Source organism: Acartia tonsa, chromosome 2, assembly GCF_053477335.1.
Source record: "Acartia tonsa isolate MP-2025a chromosome 2, ASM5347733v1, whole genome shotgun sequence".
Lineage (NCBI taxonomy): Eukaryota > Metazoa > Arthropoda > Copepoda > Calanoida > Acartiidae > Acartia > Acartia tonsa.
The window spans coordinates 26,099,573-26,117,312 of record NC_137261.1 but is presented as its reverse complement, the minus strand read 5'-3'; the positions used below and the strand labels follow the sequence as shown (position 1 = coordinate 26,117,312).

General features: G+C 31.5%; 2 protein-coding genes across 2 annotated transcripts in view; one reads left to right on the top strand and one right to left on the bottom strand.

Annotated features, from left to right (window-relative positions):
* The window catches only part of LOC145307628 (reticulon-1-A-like), a 285,455-nt gene that overhangs the window by 244,094 nt on the left and 23,621 nt on the right, over nucleotides 1-17,740 (bottom strand). The window lies entirely within an intron of this gene.
* Nucleotides 14,380-17,740, top strand: part of LOC145307624 (zwei Ig domain protein zig-8-like) — a 337,849-nt gene continuing 334,488 nt past the window's right edge. Inside the window, exon 1 of the mRNA XM_080150096.1 lies at nucleotides 14,380-14,406. The gene's annotated coding sequence lies outside the window, so the exon portion shown is untranslated. The remainder of the gene's footprint in view (nucleotides 14,407-17,740) is intronic.

Below are 17,740 nucleotides of genomic sequence, written 5' to 3'. Positions count from 1 at the left end.
GATTCTGATAATTATTTGCATATAAACAAATCTTGACTATATTTCAATAATCAATAACTATTATTAACATTATTATCATAGATATAATTGTCCTGGATATCCTTTTTTTTCGCTTTTTCCATTTAAATTTGAAGTTTTTTTTTAGGTTTTATGAATACATTTTTCTAGGCAACCCAGTGCATACTTGCTTGACCTTTCACCTGTAGGTATCTATTAATAGATCTAGGGGGGATAAATAATAATAAATTGATTATCATATTATATAATGCATTCTAACTGTGAGGTCATACTGATATCATACTGTTTCACCAATACTTTTCTTCTCATTTTAAAAGCAAAGCTTTTCTGTATTAGAGTTGGTTCGTCCGTACGTCCGTATTTATTAATTTAGACATGTTAGAAATGTCCTATCGATTTAAAACTTTACATGATGATTCCTATAACAGTAAGGTACGAATTAGTAAGCGTTACAACTCTTTACTTGTTAACAGAAAGTCTGTACGACCATTTAAAACATGTTGATTTTTACTTTTGTGACAATAATTTTTCTGGTGATTTAATTATCCTATTCATCTGGTTTTTAGAAAACTGATTTCTAGGATAACAAAGTACATTGATATAAGTGAAGCATCTCTATATTCAAGTCCTAAAAATGTAAGTATATCCTGTATTTAAGTAGTTTTGCAACAAATTTACTTACAATTTTCAATGGACTTTTACATTTATATACTGCTTATTAAGTTTTGATACGCTACAAGTGATAATGTTCGTTTCAGAGCTTCGGTTTATGAATGTTTTAATCCTTGTTATGTAATGGTTTAATAACAAGGATGGTAACATAACAGCTATGCTTCTTAAATCAGATGTGCAGACAAACAAACATCAAGAAGTATTGTGTAAGAATGCTTTTGATATTCAATATTATCTAGAAGTATAAAAGTCATTGTTTATTTATTTCAAAAGATGGACATTCTTGAGTATAGAGTACCTAATTGTTTTAGGAATCAAGTGTATATAAAATTAATTTAGCAAAAATATTATAAATAATATATAGAAGGATTTATGTCTGTCGAATTTCAGGTAAATGTTTGTACAGAATGTAGTCGAGGGAGTTCAGAGGCCCTCCCCCACTAAGATTTATAGCTCCAAGATAGAAAAAATCCCTTACAAAAATTGGTTATTTATTTTTATAACGTTTCTCCATCCCTTACTTCCCTAGAGGCTAGAGGGAAGCCACTCCTGTTTATCAAAAAGAACGCTGTAGAAATTGACCGTACAATGTTCCTTCTTTTTAGCTACCCTTGCGGTATGTATCATATTATAATTTATAAAAGGTTAGAAATTAAGTCGATAATGTGCAAAACAGATATTTTTTGGTTCTGATATTTATAAAAGCTGTCATTTTCCAATGACTTTTTACATTCAACATAAAAATAATCCTAAATCTTTGCATCTAAATAAATTACCATGAAGCTGAATTTTTAATTGGAAATATATTATGTGGTAGTAGTAATCTTAAATTCGAAATTGTAGGTAAAATATCCATTGATATATTTATCCCTAACACAGATCAAATGATTGTCGGTCCTGATAAGCCCAATAACAAGGATATATATCCTCAAAATAAAGTACAAGAGTAGAAAAGCAAAATATATTTCCAAATTTTCCGCTGCCTATATTCATCAAAGCATTATTTTGTATTGTTGTATCTATACAGATAAAAGAAACTTTTATTTTTTTGTTTTTAAGAATACCTCTCCTGCTATGAGAAGCCTGATTAATATTTAACAAACTGAAATCTAACTCTCAGAACTCCCCCCCCCGCTGTCCTCCCCTCACCCTCGTGCCAAAATTCCGGAGTTATTACATTGTTACATATAATATTGGTGTTTGGTATGCTGACCATACATCGATAACAATGGGCTTTTTATTCCACTGGTCCCCAAAGATTTATAGTAACGTTTTCTCATTATTTGGCTTCACAATTTTGGGGACTTTAGTGAATTTTGATTGGTTGGTGAATTACGTTAAGTGTTCAAACGTTTCAATCACTAATTTTATCCTACAGAAGGGGTAATTTTGTGTGGCATCATTGGGGATCTACATCAATTTATCGGCCATTGACTTATCCCTTTAGATCCTAACCATAAAAATGGTTAAAACAAAATTGAAATTAAGAAAATATATAAATTATCAATGAATGGTTCTTATGAGTATTAGGCAAATCTTTGTGCACGTCTGTGTTTTTTAGTAGCGAAGCTACTCTATAGTCCACTTTGTCCATCCGTCCGTCAGTCCGTCCGTTAATTGGGGTGCTAGATCGATTCCTAGATTTTTACGTTTTTGTAATTTTCTCGATTCCTGTTCAAGATAAACGGCTGGAATTTTTAGGAATTAAATAAATTCACATATTACACATTTTCATCAAGTTTTATTAAGATGCCTTTAATGGTTGGGGTGCTAGATCGATTTCTAGATTTTTAAGTTTTTATAAATTTTTCGATCCCTATACAAGATAGACAGTTGAAATTTTCAGGGATTGAACAAGTTAACACCTTACATGTTTCCATTAAGTTTTATTAAGATACCCGTATTGGTTGGGGGGCTAGATCGATTCCTAGTTTTCAAGTTTTTGTGATTTTCTCAACTCCTGTTCAAGATAAACGGTTGGATTTTTTAGTGATTAATTAAGTCAACATTCTACATATTTTGACTAAGTTTAATAAAGACTTACTATTGGTTGGGGTGCTAAATCGAATTATAGATTTTAACATTTTTCTTATTAGCTTAATGCTTCAAAAGACCATTATACAATATATATTTTAAAATGTTTCGTGATTTTTATTATTGAAGGTTTCTATGACATATTCTATAGATAATTTTTTCCAGATGTTTATTTATAGTTTTTGAGCTTCGCTACTTATGGATGTTTAATCCTTGTTTTTATACAGTTTGAAGAAACTCAACAAAATCTGATGTTTTAATATTTGGCATTGGAGCATATGATATGATATGGGTTTGCTACTATATACTAGGGATAAGGTACCAGAATTCTGGTAAACAATTACAGGTGTATATTTCTTACAATCCACATCCTTTATTTGAAGCATCTTATAGTGACTCATAAAAATGACGTAATACAATACAAATGACCAATAATAGTCAAGTATTCATTTTACCATTGGTCAATTATAATGCATACTGGCCTGTATCATTGATCATTTGTATTGTGTGACGTAATTTTTTATTAGGTACTATAAGCCGCTTTCCTTTATTTTTCTGCTAATATTCACACTTTTTGTTAGTCACAAAACTACAATAGATTATTCTATTATATTATTTCTAGTTGAATTAAATTGCTGAATGACGGCCTCTTGTTAAGAACAAAATTATGAAATCATTACAACAGTATGATTTTAAATAATGAATATTATCAACAATATCTTGCCAAAAATATTTGTATGTGACCTTTTATAAACTTAATTTAAGTTTATAGACATTTTTTGTTTTGGGAATTGAGATCTTTATATTTATTTCAAAGTCTAATAAAAATTATTGAAGATTCAGACCCAAAATTGACGTAAATATAATAACGTAAAAGCCAATATTTCACCAATTCATACAGGTTATTTTTTGGTGAGTGGAAGAAATATCTAAACAAAATATTAGAATTTTTGTGAACTTTAGAGTTAGACTAAAGTAATTTTCATCTATTTTTCATTTTCGATGACTCATTTAAACCATAACAAGGATAGCAATATAAATAAAAGCGAAACTTTCAAAAAAAACTTATACTCTTATATGAAAATTCTAATTTAGTTTGTGTATGACAGAAAAGCATGGATACATTATATTTTGTGATTGAATTGTAAAGTAAATACGCTCCAAATATTTTAATAAAAATATATCTTACAAAATACATAGTTTCTTACGTTATGACTTACAGACTCTATAGATTATAGAAAAGCCCCAGTTTTAACAAACCTCAATTTCTTTACTACTTTCTTTTGTATATTACTTGTCCATTACCCTAACATTACCTAACTCATGCAACCGGAAGGGATATCAATAAATTCATCTGAGATTGTGTTTCATTAGTAGTAAAAACTTCCTATCTAATCAATTAATTATTCAAGATTTTATCAGTACGATATTAAAACAGTTTTTAAATTTGAAACTCCCAATATTATTTTTTTAATGGAGAAAAAAGCAGGTTAACTTGAATCTAAATTTTACAAATTTAAGGCCACCAAGACAACCCACACTGCAATTTACAAGCGGCTGCAGATCCCCTAAATCATTAAAAAATCACTGTCAATTTAAATCTTTAGAGAGGTTGATATTGGTAATACTTGTCCTTGTTCGTTTGTATCTTCAGAATTCCCTTGAAGGATTCTCAGGTTAAGCTCCCAGGAGAATTGTGGTTTCTATGTATACTTGATCAAGACAACTTTACTTACAGGTAAATTATTAGGCCTGTGGACTTAAGTGAAATAATAGAGGGGGAAGGGTTGAATAGCTGTATGTTCCCATCCCGTGGATTCTGTGCTGACTTTCAATTGAGTTATATATTTAACTAGCGGCTTCGCCCCTAGCCTCTAGGGGCTTTGCCCCAAGAGGTGATAAAAAAAAAATTAAGGTGAAATTCGTAAAAGGACCAAGGAAATCTCCTGCAAAAAAAAAAAAAAAAAAACCAAGGAAATCTTCTGCAATAAAAAAAAAAAAAAAAAAAAAAAAAATTGGGGGGGTATTTTTTTGTTTTTGGGGGGGTTGGGGGTGTCCCACCCCCCAAGAAAATATCTTAAAACCACCACAGGACCAGTAGGTATATTCCCTGAAGAGTAGAGCCCATTCGGTTCAGCGGTTGCCGAGATCTTAAGCTTCAGACGGACAGACAGACGGACAGACGGACAGACGGACAGACAGACGGACAGACATCGTTCTACTTTGTATTATAGATAACAGCCAACAGCGTCGGAAATATTAATACAGTAAGTCGCTACATAAGAGCAGAAAGTGATTAGCTAGCAAACGAACACTGTCCCCAACACTGGATCCAGGTAGTTATCTGGATTATCCATCTATGCTTATATGTTCATTGCCCGTGGCATAAGCGTAAATTGTAGCGTGGATATTTGCCGTCGGGAATGTGGGTCTGGACCAAACCGCGTCATACCAAAGTACTTAAAAACAGGATTTATGCTGGCATGTGCAGCATGTGATACTAAGTGTTAAAAAAGTGGTAATGCCTTGTTTATTAAACAGGTGCAACACAATGTTAGAAATGTTAGACCTTACAGACAAGGATTGTGCAAACAAAGGCTTGATTGTCTGTTGGTTATTGTTTTTCATCCCCTATGTAAAATGAACCAATTGCATAAGATGTTGGTCTTTTTGGCTGAATGTGTGTGTGTGTGTTTATTTGTGTTTGTTAGTGCAGAAACTTTGAATTTATGAATAGAGTATATTTAACTAGCGGCTACGCCCCTTAAAGCTTTAGGGAGCTTGATAGGGGTGTGGGAGTTGAATTAAATAACCCATTTTTTATACTCAATATTTAAATACAAAAAGTAAAAAAACAATTTTTGGGTGGGGATTTTTTTAGGGGTGGGGGGTAATTTTTTTCTAGATGCGGTTTCTTTTTGGATTGTGGTACTCTCCCCCAGAACAGTTATAAACCTTCCCAGGAAATTTAGCAAGCTACCCTGTAAAGGAGAACCAGATCGGTTCAACGGTTAGAAAGTTCAGTACAAACAGACAGACAAACGGACAAACAGAAAGACAGACAGACAAACATATTACAAGGATAGTTAATTATATTCAATTATCAAGTATGGCTTCCAATGTGATTTATTTCAGCTGGATTATAATGGGTTCTGAGCCATAAAGAAAAAGCTTTGCTTTTATGGATGTTGTCATCCTTGTTTAGAATTAGTTTCTTGACTTTTATTGATATGGTTCAATTTGTCATATAAAAGGTTTATAACCAGAACTAAGGATGTAAAAGTCCCTACATAGCTAGCTTTAATATTTTAAAGGAATACATTACAGACATTCGATAACAAGCTTTTCTATAATACAAAGTAGAACGATGTCTGTCTGTGTTTGTTTGCCTGTGTGTCTGTTTGACCGTTTGTTTGTAGCGAAGGATCTCACCTTTACAGGGTAGCTTCTCATAGGTCCCGGGAAGGTTTATAACAATTTTCTTGGGGGGTGGGACACCAACAACCCCCCCAAAAATGAAAATACCCCCCCCCCCAAAAAAAAAATAAATAAATTTCTTTTTAAAACTAAAATTAAAATAGCGGGGTCGACTACCCCCAGGGCCCACCCCCCCCAAAAAAAAAGTCCTCCCCCCAAAGAAATTTTTTAAAAAGTTTTCTTTTAAATCTAAAATAAGAAAAATTGGTTTAATCAAACCTCCTAGGGACAAAGCCCCTAGAGGCTAGGGGCGAAGCCGCTAGTACCATTATATAAAGAAGTAAAAGCTTTTTTCGTCTGAAGCGAAGGATATTATTTATAAAGAAGATTATTGTACGTCCAGAAAAGGTTTTTAACTATTTTGGGGAGAGTAGCTCCTCCTTCCAGATAGAAATTATTCCTTCCCCCAAAATGTTTGTTTTCTTTTTCAAACTCAAATCAAAAATGGCCAGTTCAACTTTTCCCTCTCCCACCTTAAATACCCCTAGAGGTTTATAGGGACGTAACCGCTAGTCAATTATTTAAAGTTTGTGATTTTCAATTATAATTATATGTAAGACTTTAAGAATTATATTGTTTCCATAATGTTTTTCCTTAGAATAGTCCATTTTTCTAGTCTTTTGTATGACAAAGTGGCGAAGTAAAAGTTAAATTATGCTCTGAATGTGATCAATTCTGTGATAAAAAGAAAGATTGACATGCATTCTTACTTGCCCACTAACGCCAGGGGCGTGTTCTGAATAAATATAGTGTTATTGATCCCCCACCCCCTCCCCCCGGCTCCTTTTATATAAAGCATAGTAAAGTTTTTTTTGTCTAAGATTTAAATAACTACTGAACTTATCTTATCGGTTTCTCCTTTTTAAATTCATCCAAGGATATTCTATTTTTATATTTAAGTCTGGAGATGGATTAGGATATTTTTCTGACATCCTATTATTACTACAGAACCCTTTTTTTGACGTCATAATCTGAGTCAGCCACTTTTATTAGGTTCTCCATCAGTCCGTCACACACAATGATAAAATTAGTAATTTTTAACCCTAAAAAGGGAAAATTTTTCCAAAGGTTATACAGCAATGATAGATAAAGTTCAACAAGTATAATTAATTCCAAAAGAAGTAAAACACACCAATAAGCTAGCAAAATTATATGAAGAAAAAGATTATTTGTCAACAATATATTGGAAAATGTTTAAAATCTTAAACAAATTATTTTTAATGGTGGTTTTTCAATATTTTCATAAATTAAATATTTATATATATATATAAAATGCTTCCAAACATTAGAAAAAACTTATTTGTAAAGTAGCTGCTCTACTTAAGTTAATCTTCACGATACGCCCTTGCCCTTCACACCAGCTCCCTTTGCAGAATAATTGAAGCAGAAAATTTGCACAATTTGCAAGAAATTGAACCAAGTTTGTAGAAAAATGTTATTAATGGGCCAGCTTTATGATGTGCCATAATGTACATATATGTATATGTCCTATAGTGTATGATATGCATTAGGGATATTCAAAAATAAACATTTAAACATAAACATATAAAGATATCAGGAATGTCCCAAATTGTCATTTTGTTAAATTAATTAGAAGGCTCTATATAGTGCCTATAAAAAAAGACGCCATACAATTTAAATGATCTATCATATTCCGATACACAAACTAAATTATCAATGACAGGCCATTATATTTACATTTTTATTGACCAATTTAAATACAAAGCAAATATTTGTGTAATCTCAACATCAAATGCTTTGGTTATGTCATATATTCTTACAAAATATAAAAAAATACCTTAGAAATAGAGTGCTATAAGAAAGCTGATAGAACTTTTAGATTAAAAAAGTATCAATAAAACTACTTATCATAATTTCTTTTATTTTAAAAGTGAAGATCCCTAATATAAATATATGCAATATGCACGAGTATTTAAAGTGCAAAGAGGGCATGCAGCGCATCTTAATGTCAAGAAATTATAAACTTGTCAACTGTAAATATGATTATTTTTTCATCTTTTCAGCTTTTCAAGGTTAATAAACTTATTCTATTGGTCTCAAATCAGCGATCTTAGGGGATTAGACAATGGTCGATAATTTAATAAACAAAAATATCCCATGTTAATTAAAATTATTGGCTGATATTTTAGTTTTTAACCAACCCATCAACTTTCAATGAAAATACCCAAATTTATCTAATACTACATTTATCTAATTAACTATAAAAAAGATTAATTAAGATTAAAGATGAATGGAATATAGTTATAAAAGTATGATTATAACATCTCTTACTCATGATTTACTTAATCTTTTATGTGTCTGTTTATTAGATTAAGAAAGTTTTTATCTTTATTGCAAGATAATACTACAGTCGTACTCTTGATTTAAGCGAAGTCTTTATAAGTTTATGTCCATCAGCTGGTTCTTTCCCTCAAAGTGCCAAGCGAAAACAGAATCCCAAAATATATTTGATACAAGGATGACCAACATCCATAAAAGCGAAGCTCTGAAATGGTAGGACAAACGAACATTTATACTTGCAGTGTGTCAGAACTGAATAATCAGAACATAAATGTATAAATGTTGAATAAAAATTTTAATTAAATTTGTTGAAGAACTGCAGAAATATAGGATAATGTTTAAGGACATACTTACGTTTTTAGGACTTGATTATAGAGATGCTTTGCTTATAACATTGTACATTGTTGTCCTAGGAATCAGTATTCCAAAAATCAAAATAATCGGATGTTATTAAAAAAGTTAAAAATCAAAATGTTTAAATGGACATACGGACATTCTGGTAACGATTATAGAGTTGCTACGCTTTCTTAATCGTACCTAACTACTATAGGAATCACCCTGCAAAGTTTGAAATCGATAGGACTATTCGCTTTTAAAAATGAAAATTATAGGGGGGGGGGTATGTGGTCCGGAGGGGACTTTTCCTGCGTGCCTAAGCACTGTTGACTCGTGCCCTAAACCTGTGTGATATATTGAGTTACCCTGTACTCAATATAACTTAGTCTAACCTAGAACCTAAGGTAGTTTTTTCCTCTTAGTACGTTTGTCGCTGTAGTGCGTTTGCCATCCTAGTACGTATGTCGGTGTACCCGTTTTTTTATAGCAATTTTACACAAAACGAACAAAGATTGTTTCGATTCAAGAATAAACTTTAATTGTAAGCCTTGATTACAACTCATAAAGTAATTATATTCATTTTCATGTAGTTTATCTTTACATGTATATAGACATCCTTGACAAATAAGAATTGCTAATGGAACAAGAAGATAAAAGAGATGCATTGCTTTGATTGCAAGTACAAAAATAAATATATAAATCAGATAAAACAAGGATAAAATCTTTCAAAGTACCAAAAGGGTAGAGCATAATCGTAATGAAAATAACGTGTAAGATAATTTACATTGGGGAGGCATGTCTTCCCCTTTTCATCCCCTTAAAGCCCTCACACTCAGTTCTCTGAGCACGCACCTGTCAACAAAAAATAAAGAAAAAGGCTATATTTCAAAGCTGTATACGTTAAAAGTAACAATACAATTACACTATTGTACATATTGACGTATATCATCGTAATTTGACGAAAATGTGTTCATGATCATTGTATGACAGTGTTATTTTTTTTTAGATGTCAGCATTTTCAGAAGCAGCTACTATTGATTTTCAATGTTTAAAATGCTATTGCTATACTACGTCTAGTGTCTTTCTTTTTTGTCAATTGTATTTTTTCGGGGACAGCGGAAAGTGTCATGTGTGACATCATAATAATACATCTATTTTAGGGATTTCCTTTCCCACTTCTCCTCTCATACCTTCTCATTTTTATGACGTCACATATGATATAATCCATTTTTTCGTTTCTTTTTTAGGTTCAATTATTCAATTTATTTGTCCTTTTTGGCTGTTTTCTCTTTCTGACTGTCACTCTTTTTTAAGTTTTCTACCTAAATCTTTTTATTTTATCTATGCGTTTCTATTCTTAATTTTTCTCCTTGCCAGCTTTTCTTTTATATTTTCATCAGTCTTTCTATTCATTTATTTTTTTGCACACCTTTCTTTATGAGCGATAATAGCTTTTATTTCTACATGGCTGTCCGTCTTCTGAAAGAAAGATAATTCTTAAGGAGGAAGGTTTGTCATTGCGTTTTTGTCCGTCTTTTAGTCCTATATACACTGCACTAGAGTTCTCTAGGGGCACTTGAGGAGGAGAGAGTTGAATTCGATAACCTTTCTTTTTATTTTAGATTTAAAAAGTAAAAAAGTAAAGTGGTACCCCAAAACAGTTTTAAACTTTCCCGGACCTATGTGAAGCTACCCTGTAAAGGAGAACCACATCGAAAAAGTGAGATCCTTCGGTACAAACAAACAAATAGACAGACAGACAACCTGTTACTTTATTATAAGGATTCTTTATAAAAAGTAGAAAGATTGTCATAAGCTTGATTTAGAAAATGTGATGGTTTAATAAATTGTTTCATATTTGTTCATAGTGCACTGCGCAACTAATGTAGGTTGTGATCCTTGTTATTTGTTGTTGAAAGTGTTGGCTCATTCAGTATTTATTGGCTCGCATGCTTATTGTATAAAAAGTTGGTACAACTGAGTCCTCAATGTAGAACTGCTAGAAGAAGCTTGATTAATTGTGTTACGGAGATGAAAATACACTTTTTATCGGGGCTCGGCAGCCGCGCGTAAGACGCAGTGAAATCGTCAGATTGAAACTTAAAAATTTAGCTGGATGTTTAAACCTGTTCCTTAACAGACAATCTATCTTTTAGGAAATTCCTTTTTTGCACACAAATGAGTTTTAATATGAGGCTTATGTGCGGCTGAGGTGCCGAGCCCTTATTTTTATGTAACAAGGGAAAGATTTAGAAAACTGTGTAGAATATTTAAGCATACCTACATTGTGATATCTTTCTTTGCTATTAGAATTTCTAGTAGATGTTATCAAAATCACAATTGCATATCTAGCCTTAATTGGGACTATTGCAGGAGAGAGAACCTTGGGGGGTGTTAAAGACCCCGTGTCGACAATATGGTTTATTATAAAAGTGACAATAGCTGAAATGTTATAGAATTTTCCATGAGTCATGAAATCATGACTGCACACTTATATTAATACAAAATATTGACAGGGTAGTTTCCTAAATATAATTTAGTTGGCATATCTCTATACTCTATCTAATGACGACCAATTAGTTTAAATGAGGTTGTAGTAGTTATAGTATCTAAAACATCTAATTAACGCTTTTAGTTCACCAAATAAAAATTTTGACCGGATTAATTTGAAAAGTATAACAGTGCTATTAGTTTTGTGCACCAAAGCTACTCTAAAGCTCACTTTATCCGTCCATCCGGATGTCTTCTTTGTGGAATTTAATATCTCCTTCTAATGAAAAGATTACTAAAGACACCAGTTAATCTAATAATTAATTCAATAATCTCCTTTCTCGTATTTATTCGAATCCGGTGGATAGGAACCGGTTCTCATCCATGCGAAAAAACTATGTCTAGCATCATATTATATCCGCGGAAAGCTGTTTATAATACAATGCGAGAAATAACTATTCTTACACAACAAAGATGAAGTTGTCTGTGAAATGCAAGACAAAGGTCTGATAAGAGAAAATATAAATTTTATAGTTTGAATTCAAATATGGGATCAAAGCCAGTTTGTAACTAGTTGTGAAGCTTCCCTGAATAGCTTATCATTTATATGTATTTTATTTGTAATTGAATTTGTAGTAATCTAATTTTTAGAGTTAGATATATATTTTTGGATTGTTGTAATTCTTGTAGTAAAATTGTCAAACCTTTTTTATTAGATTTCTGCAGGTTAATGCACTGCATTTGTGTCTGTATGTATTGTTTTATAGGTGTAGTGAGTATTTTATCACATATTGAATTGGTGTCAAGAGCTCTGTATTATACTACATTCAATTCTCTATACAATTTTTATAATTTCAGGAGATTTAAGTAGTCCACATTTAAGCCCCCTTCATTTTCTAACAAAAGTGTAGCATTTTTATGCAATTTTTTTGGAGAGGTTTAATAAGCTAAAACCTGCCCTAGACTAGTCGATATGTCATAAAAACGGCCTTAAGTGGGGGGAGGGGGGGGGGGAGGAGATTCATTTGTTTTTCTAACACTTTAAATAAGGTTAGGTTATTTTAGGTTATTATATAGAATTAGTTTAAATGAAACAAAAGTGGGTTTATGGAAAGGTCCCCCCCCCCACAAAAGTTTGGAAAATGTTTATTTGAGTGTATACTTGTCTTGATTTCAATGTAGTGGAATATATTTCTATTTGACTCCTACATTTCACACACTTTATTATTATATGTATTTGACTTTGCAGTGCAAAATAACAGAGAGAGAGTGAGAGGGTACAATGGGCTGTTTATTACACCAGTCCCCAAAGTTTTATAATAACGTTGGCATAACAACTTTTGGGACTTTAGTGCATTTTGATTGGTTGATTCATTAAGTTGAGTGTTCAAACGTTTTAACCACTAATTTTCACCTACAGAAGGGGTAACTATGTGTATCATCATTGGGGATGTACATAATTTTATATATCAGGCAATGGTTTATCCCTTTAGATCCATGGTAAATAGTCTGTATCAAAGGTTTGAACATTAAAGTAAATATTATAAAATAAGTCTTACTTGTGAATTTTTGTATTACTTGTTAGTTTTCATAACTATTATTTTGTCTATTACATTACTTTTTTACTGATTTAGTTGATCATTTCCTAGTTTCTAACTTTCTGGTTTGGTGTGATAGATATTTTCTATGAGCTATATATTTAAATTTGCTACTGTGGTATACTGGACACTTGCCCTAAAGTATTGTGTACTGAAAACTAACAATTCCCTAATTTTATTCTTATTATTTTGTCTTCTTCCAACCTATCCATGTACAATCATATGATTTGTTGGGACATTTGACCTAGAACTTTTGTTCTTTCATCTTTTATATTCAAATAGGTAGGTCATTGAGAGGGAGACTTAAATTAAGTCAAGAATAAGTTAGGACAACAGAAATGTTTTGATGGATACATATTACTTGGATCTTGCACTAGGTTTTCATGTTCTATTATAAAGTGAAACTTTGAGCGGGCTAATATAACGATTCCCCCCTTCCGCATCCTAACCCCATCCTTCTCTCCTATTGGATTTACGAACTGACTCATTAACAATTCCATGTTGAATTGACGAAGATATTTCCTCTGTCATAATATCCACTTATATTCTACATCCTCCACTACTATTTTTCAACAAAAATAGTAAAATTCAAAGCCCTTTTAATTTATTTAAGGGATGTAGGTGTGATTGAGTGCAGTAAGATCCAAGTAACCTATAAACTAACAGATCTATATTTTTTCGTAAAGTTTAAAGCTTTATAGATTAACAATGCGGTAAAATGTACCCTTGAGAAGGGTTTATGAAACTAAGAGTATGACTTGTATAGAAGCTCTGTGACTAAAACCCTAATCTCTTGTATAAAAATATAATCTGTTGATGACATCATGTTTAGTATGAATACATGAATAGGTACCCAATAGGCATAATCAGGGTCGTAATCACTTTTTTATTACAACCATTCTCAATACTCTTTGATTATGCATGCATATATACTTAAAAGTACACTCTAATACTTCTTTATAACTAGTTTACAAATATTGTGAGGCAACCAAAGTTTTAAATTCCTTTTATATAATGAACATTTAGTTGGTCGCAGATCATTTTTTGAATAATCTAATAATTAGATAACAGCTGAAGAACTAGGAAATTAAAGGCAGCTGGAAATTGAAATCTTTTTTTCAGTTTTGGCTGCTGACAAAAACTAATTTAATTATTAGATTCTTTTTATTTTTCTAGCTTAATTATTTCTAGTATATTTATGACTAGATTTTGTATATTATGCATTATGTAAAATCCTGATTTAAAAATAACATGATAATACCAATAATTATATTATTGAATATGATTTTAATTTTCAAAACAATTCTAAATAATAGTTTCCTTTTATACACTTAAGTCATTTGTTGTATCCTCTTATGAAAAGGTTACATATGGGACTGATCCAGTGGTTTAGGAACAGGAAGATAACAAAAAGAAAATGGTTTACCTATTGTGAATCTAAAACGAACAAGCTAATATTGCTTGATTCACTTCTACAAGAAACAACTGAATTGACAATAATGCTGAAATCAAAATATATCTTCATGTCTTAAAAGGCTTCAACAACAGAACAAGGATGACAACATCCATAAAAGCGAAGCACTGAAACGGTAGGACAAACAGACATTAACACTTGTATAGTGTCAGAACTGAATAATCATAATATAAATGTATAAGAGTCAAAGCAAAATTGTAAGTAAGTTTGTTGAAAAACTGCTTGATTCAGGATAATGTTTATGGACATACTTACATTTTTAGGAATTGATTATAAAGTTGCTTCGCTTATTACATTATACTTTGTTGTCCTAGAAATCAATATACCAAAAATCAGATCAATCGGATGATTAGATCACATAAAAAATTTTTGTTAAAAAAGTAAAAAAATCAACATGTTTAAAATAGACGTACGGACATTCTTGTTATGATTATAGAGTTGCTACGCTTTCTAAATCGTACCTAACTATTAAAGGAATGCCCATACAAAGTTTGAAATCGATAGGACAATTCTAAAATGCCTAAATTAATGAAAAAAGCTATCCGTTTGTGACGGACGGACGTACGGACGAACCGACGGACCGACCCTAATTATAGAAAAGCTTCGCTTTAAAAAAAAATTAATTAGGAAGTATGATGAATAATGAGTAAAACTATTATTCTTGATCTTAAAATAATTCCAATACCTAAATATTTTTTATAAATATTTCACCTATTCCTTTTTCTTTTTGAGTTACTACCCATAAAATGGTTTTATCATTTGCAGAAATCATCACTCAAAAGGGTGGTCATTAGGTCTTAATAAAAACACCATATTCAATAAAGTATAAATAGAGGCAAAAATGTATTTTCTCGTATTCATTCGAATCCGGTGGATAGGAACTGGTTCTCATCCATACGAAAAAACTATGTCTAGCATCGTATTATATCCAGTTTTCTACGATTATAAAAATGTACAATCATAAGATCAAAACAAGTTTTTTTTCGCCCGTGCCTTCGGCACCTCGGGGCCAAAAAACTGGTTATAATCTTATAATTGTCTTTCTATATCCGCGGAAGGCTGATTATAATACGATGCGAGAAATATGATTCTGTCTCAATAAATCATAATTTGTACAAAGTATTCTTTCTTTTTCATGGTTTAATCTAAGATTAGAGCCAATCTGTCAAGAAACCTTGAAAACTAATTTAATATCACGCATGTAAAAGTTTAAAAGATAGAACACACATATTTGCTAAAATAAAAGCTGAAATCAATTAGGATTTGATTTTTTTCTCATTTCTTACTTTATTTCATACTAGCGGCTACGCCCCTAGAAGCCTCTAGGGGCACTGCACTGCATGGTAGGAGAAGAAAAGGTCGGCGACCTCATCCTATTTTAAATTTAAGTTTCAAAAGAGTTATACAAATCTTTTTGGGGGGAGAGGGGGAGAAGACACCCTCTTAAAAAATAGTTTAAAACCTTCCCAGGACCTATAAGAAGCTTCAATGTAAAGGAGAACAATATCGGTTCAGCGGTTAGCGAGATCCTTCGGGACAGACAAAAAACGCTTACCACTTTATATAATAGGATTATTTCATATAGCCGGCTGTGCTCCTAGCATCTATTTAATATATGGAAAAAACAGAGCAATTTACTACGTGCATGATTTTTTATATAACCACACTTTTTAAAGTACAAATCTTACTTACAATCATTTTATTTGTTTCTAAGATTGAAGCACTAATATTTACAAGAGAGAAAGAATGAAAAAAAAAAGAGGAAAAGGAAAAGAAGGCAGCATATAAGAGAGAAAATACTTTGTGAAACTTTCCAAAGAATTTTGTAATCAAACTTTTTCTCTTCAACTTTCTTTAAAGAAATGTGTTTAATAATAATATTTAATAATATCATATTAACAAGGATGATGACATCCATGAAATAAGTCGGACAAACAAAAACTTATAGTAATTCATAAATGTCAAAAATTGATGTTATTCTGTCGTATGATTGTTTAAAAACAAGAAGTTTATAAGGATATTACTTTTGAAGACATTATAACATAATTACTACGATTGTCTCAACCATGACACTTTGGTTGAGTATGACTTCCGAATTAGCGGGAAGTTCTCGAGATCTGTTGGCGAACATACAAACCCCCAATACCAGGAACCATCAAGTTTCAACAGCAGGTTTGAATATAGATTTATTGATGAAATTATTTCAAAGTCCTGAAATTACAAAATCAATTAGTTCATAATTCCAGTTATTTATAACCACGTAGTCTTAATTGCTTTTTAAAAATCATTTTTCTCTACGGTTAAGAATCTTTGGAAACTTTGGCTTTAAAGGAAAATTATTTGGTTTAATAAATCATTGTTAAATGCAAAAATAAAGGCACATAAAAATTACTAAAACATATATTAATCATAATTAAGTTTCATGCTTAGCTGGCTAAAGCCTTTTTAAAACTACATATAATCGTCCTATACACCATTCTTCTTAATAAAATTAACAAATTCTACCTGAAGTTCTTATGGTTTCAAATCCCTGGTATACTAGGGTTGTTCACGCACTATGAGACCAATGATAGGCCCAATTTTGTTCTCCGAAATCTTCACACACTCATGTCTCATTCAAAAGTGAAAAAACGTGGGCGCATATAAACAATCCATACCGCGTCACTTTATGAAAGGAAAGTCAAACAAGACGACATTTGCGCTTAATTTAGGATAATGATAAGGAATTAATTTCGAACTTGATAAACACCAAGCTTCCTCGAAAAGAGGTTAAGACACACCCCCCGTTTGAAAGTCAAATTAACTTCCTTAACGAGATTCAAGGTTTTTTTGCGCTGAGCACTAGCAACATTTCTCACTAAACTCAACTCACCATAATCACATGAGAATGGCCACATCCCGAAAACGTGACAATTTTGCTCCTAACTAAATGAAACCCCGTGAAATGCATACACAATATTATACTCCTCACTAGGACTCATAATACCTCACATTTTAGGATAGAAGGATGGGGATTGGTTTGTACCATACAACATTCCATGCACATGACACTCACAAGATCACATACACAAATCCTAAAATGGATAATCCTATTAATCATGATGTTGTAAATATAACAACTTATACTAAATAATAATCATTTCATAATCAATAGGTAATAAATCATTATTAATAAATCAATAAGTACATACGAAATCAGGTTGAAATGTAAACAATAATGGTAAAATAAAACGAAATAAATCTTAGACAAGAAAATTAAGATTTATAGGTACTTAAAATTAAATTTGTTAAGCATCAAAAAGAGTAGTAAGAAAAAATATTTCAAAATCCTTGGGCAGAA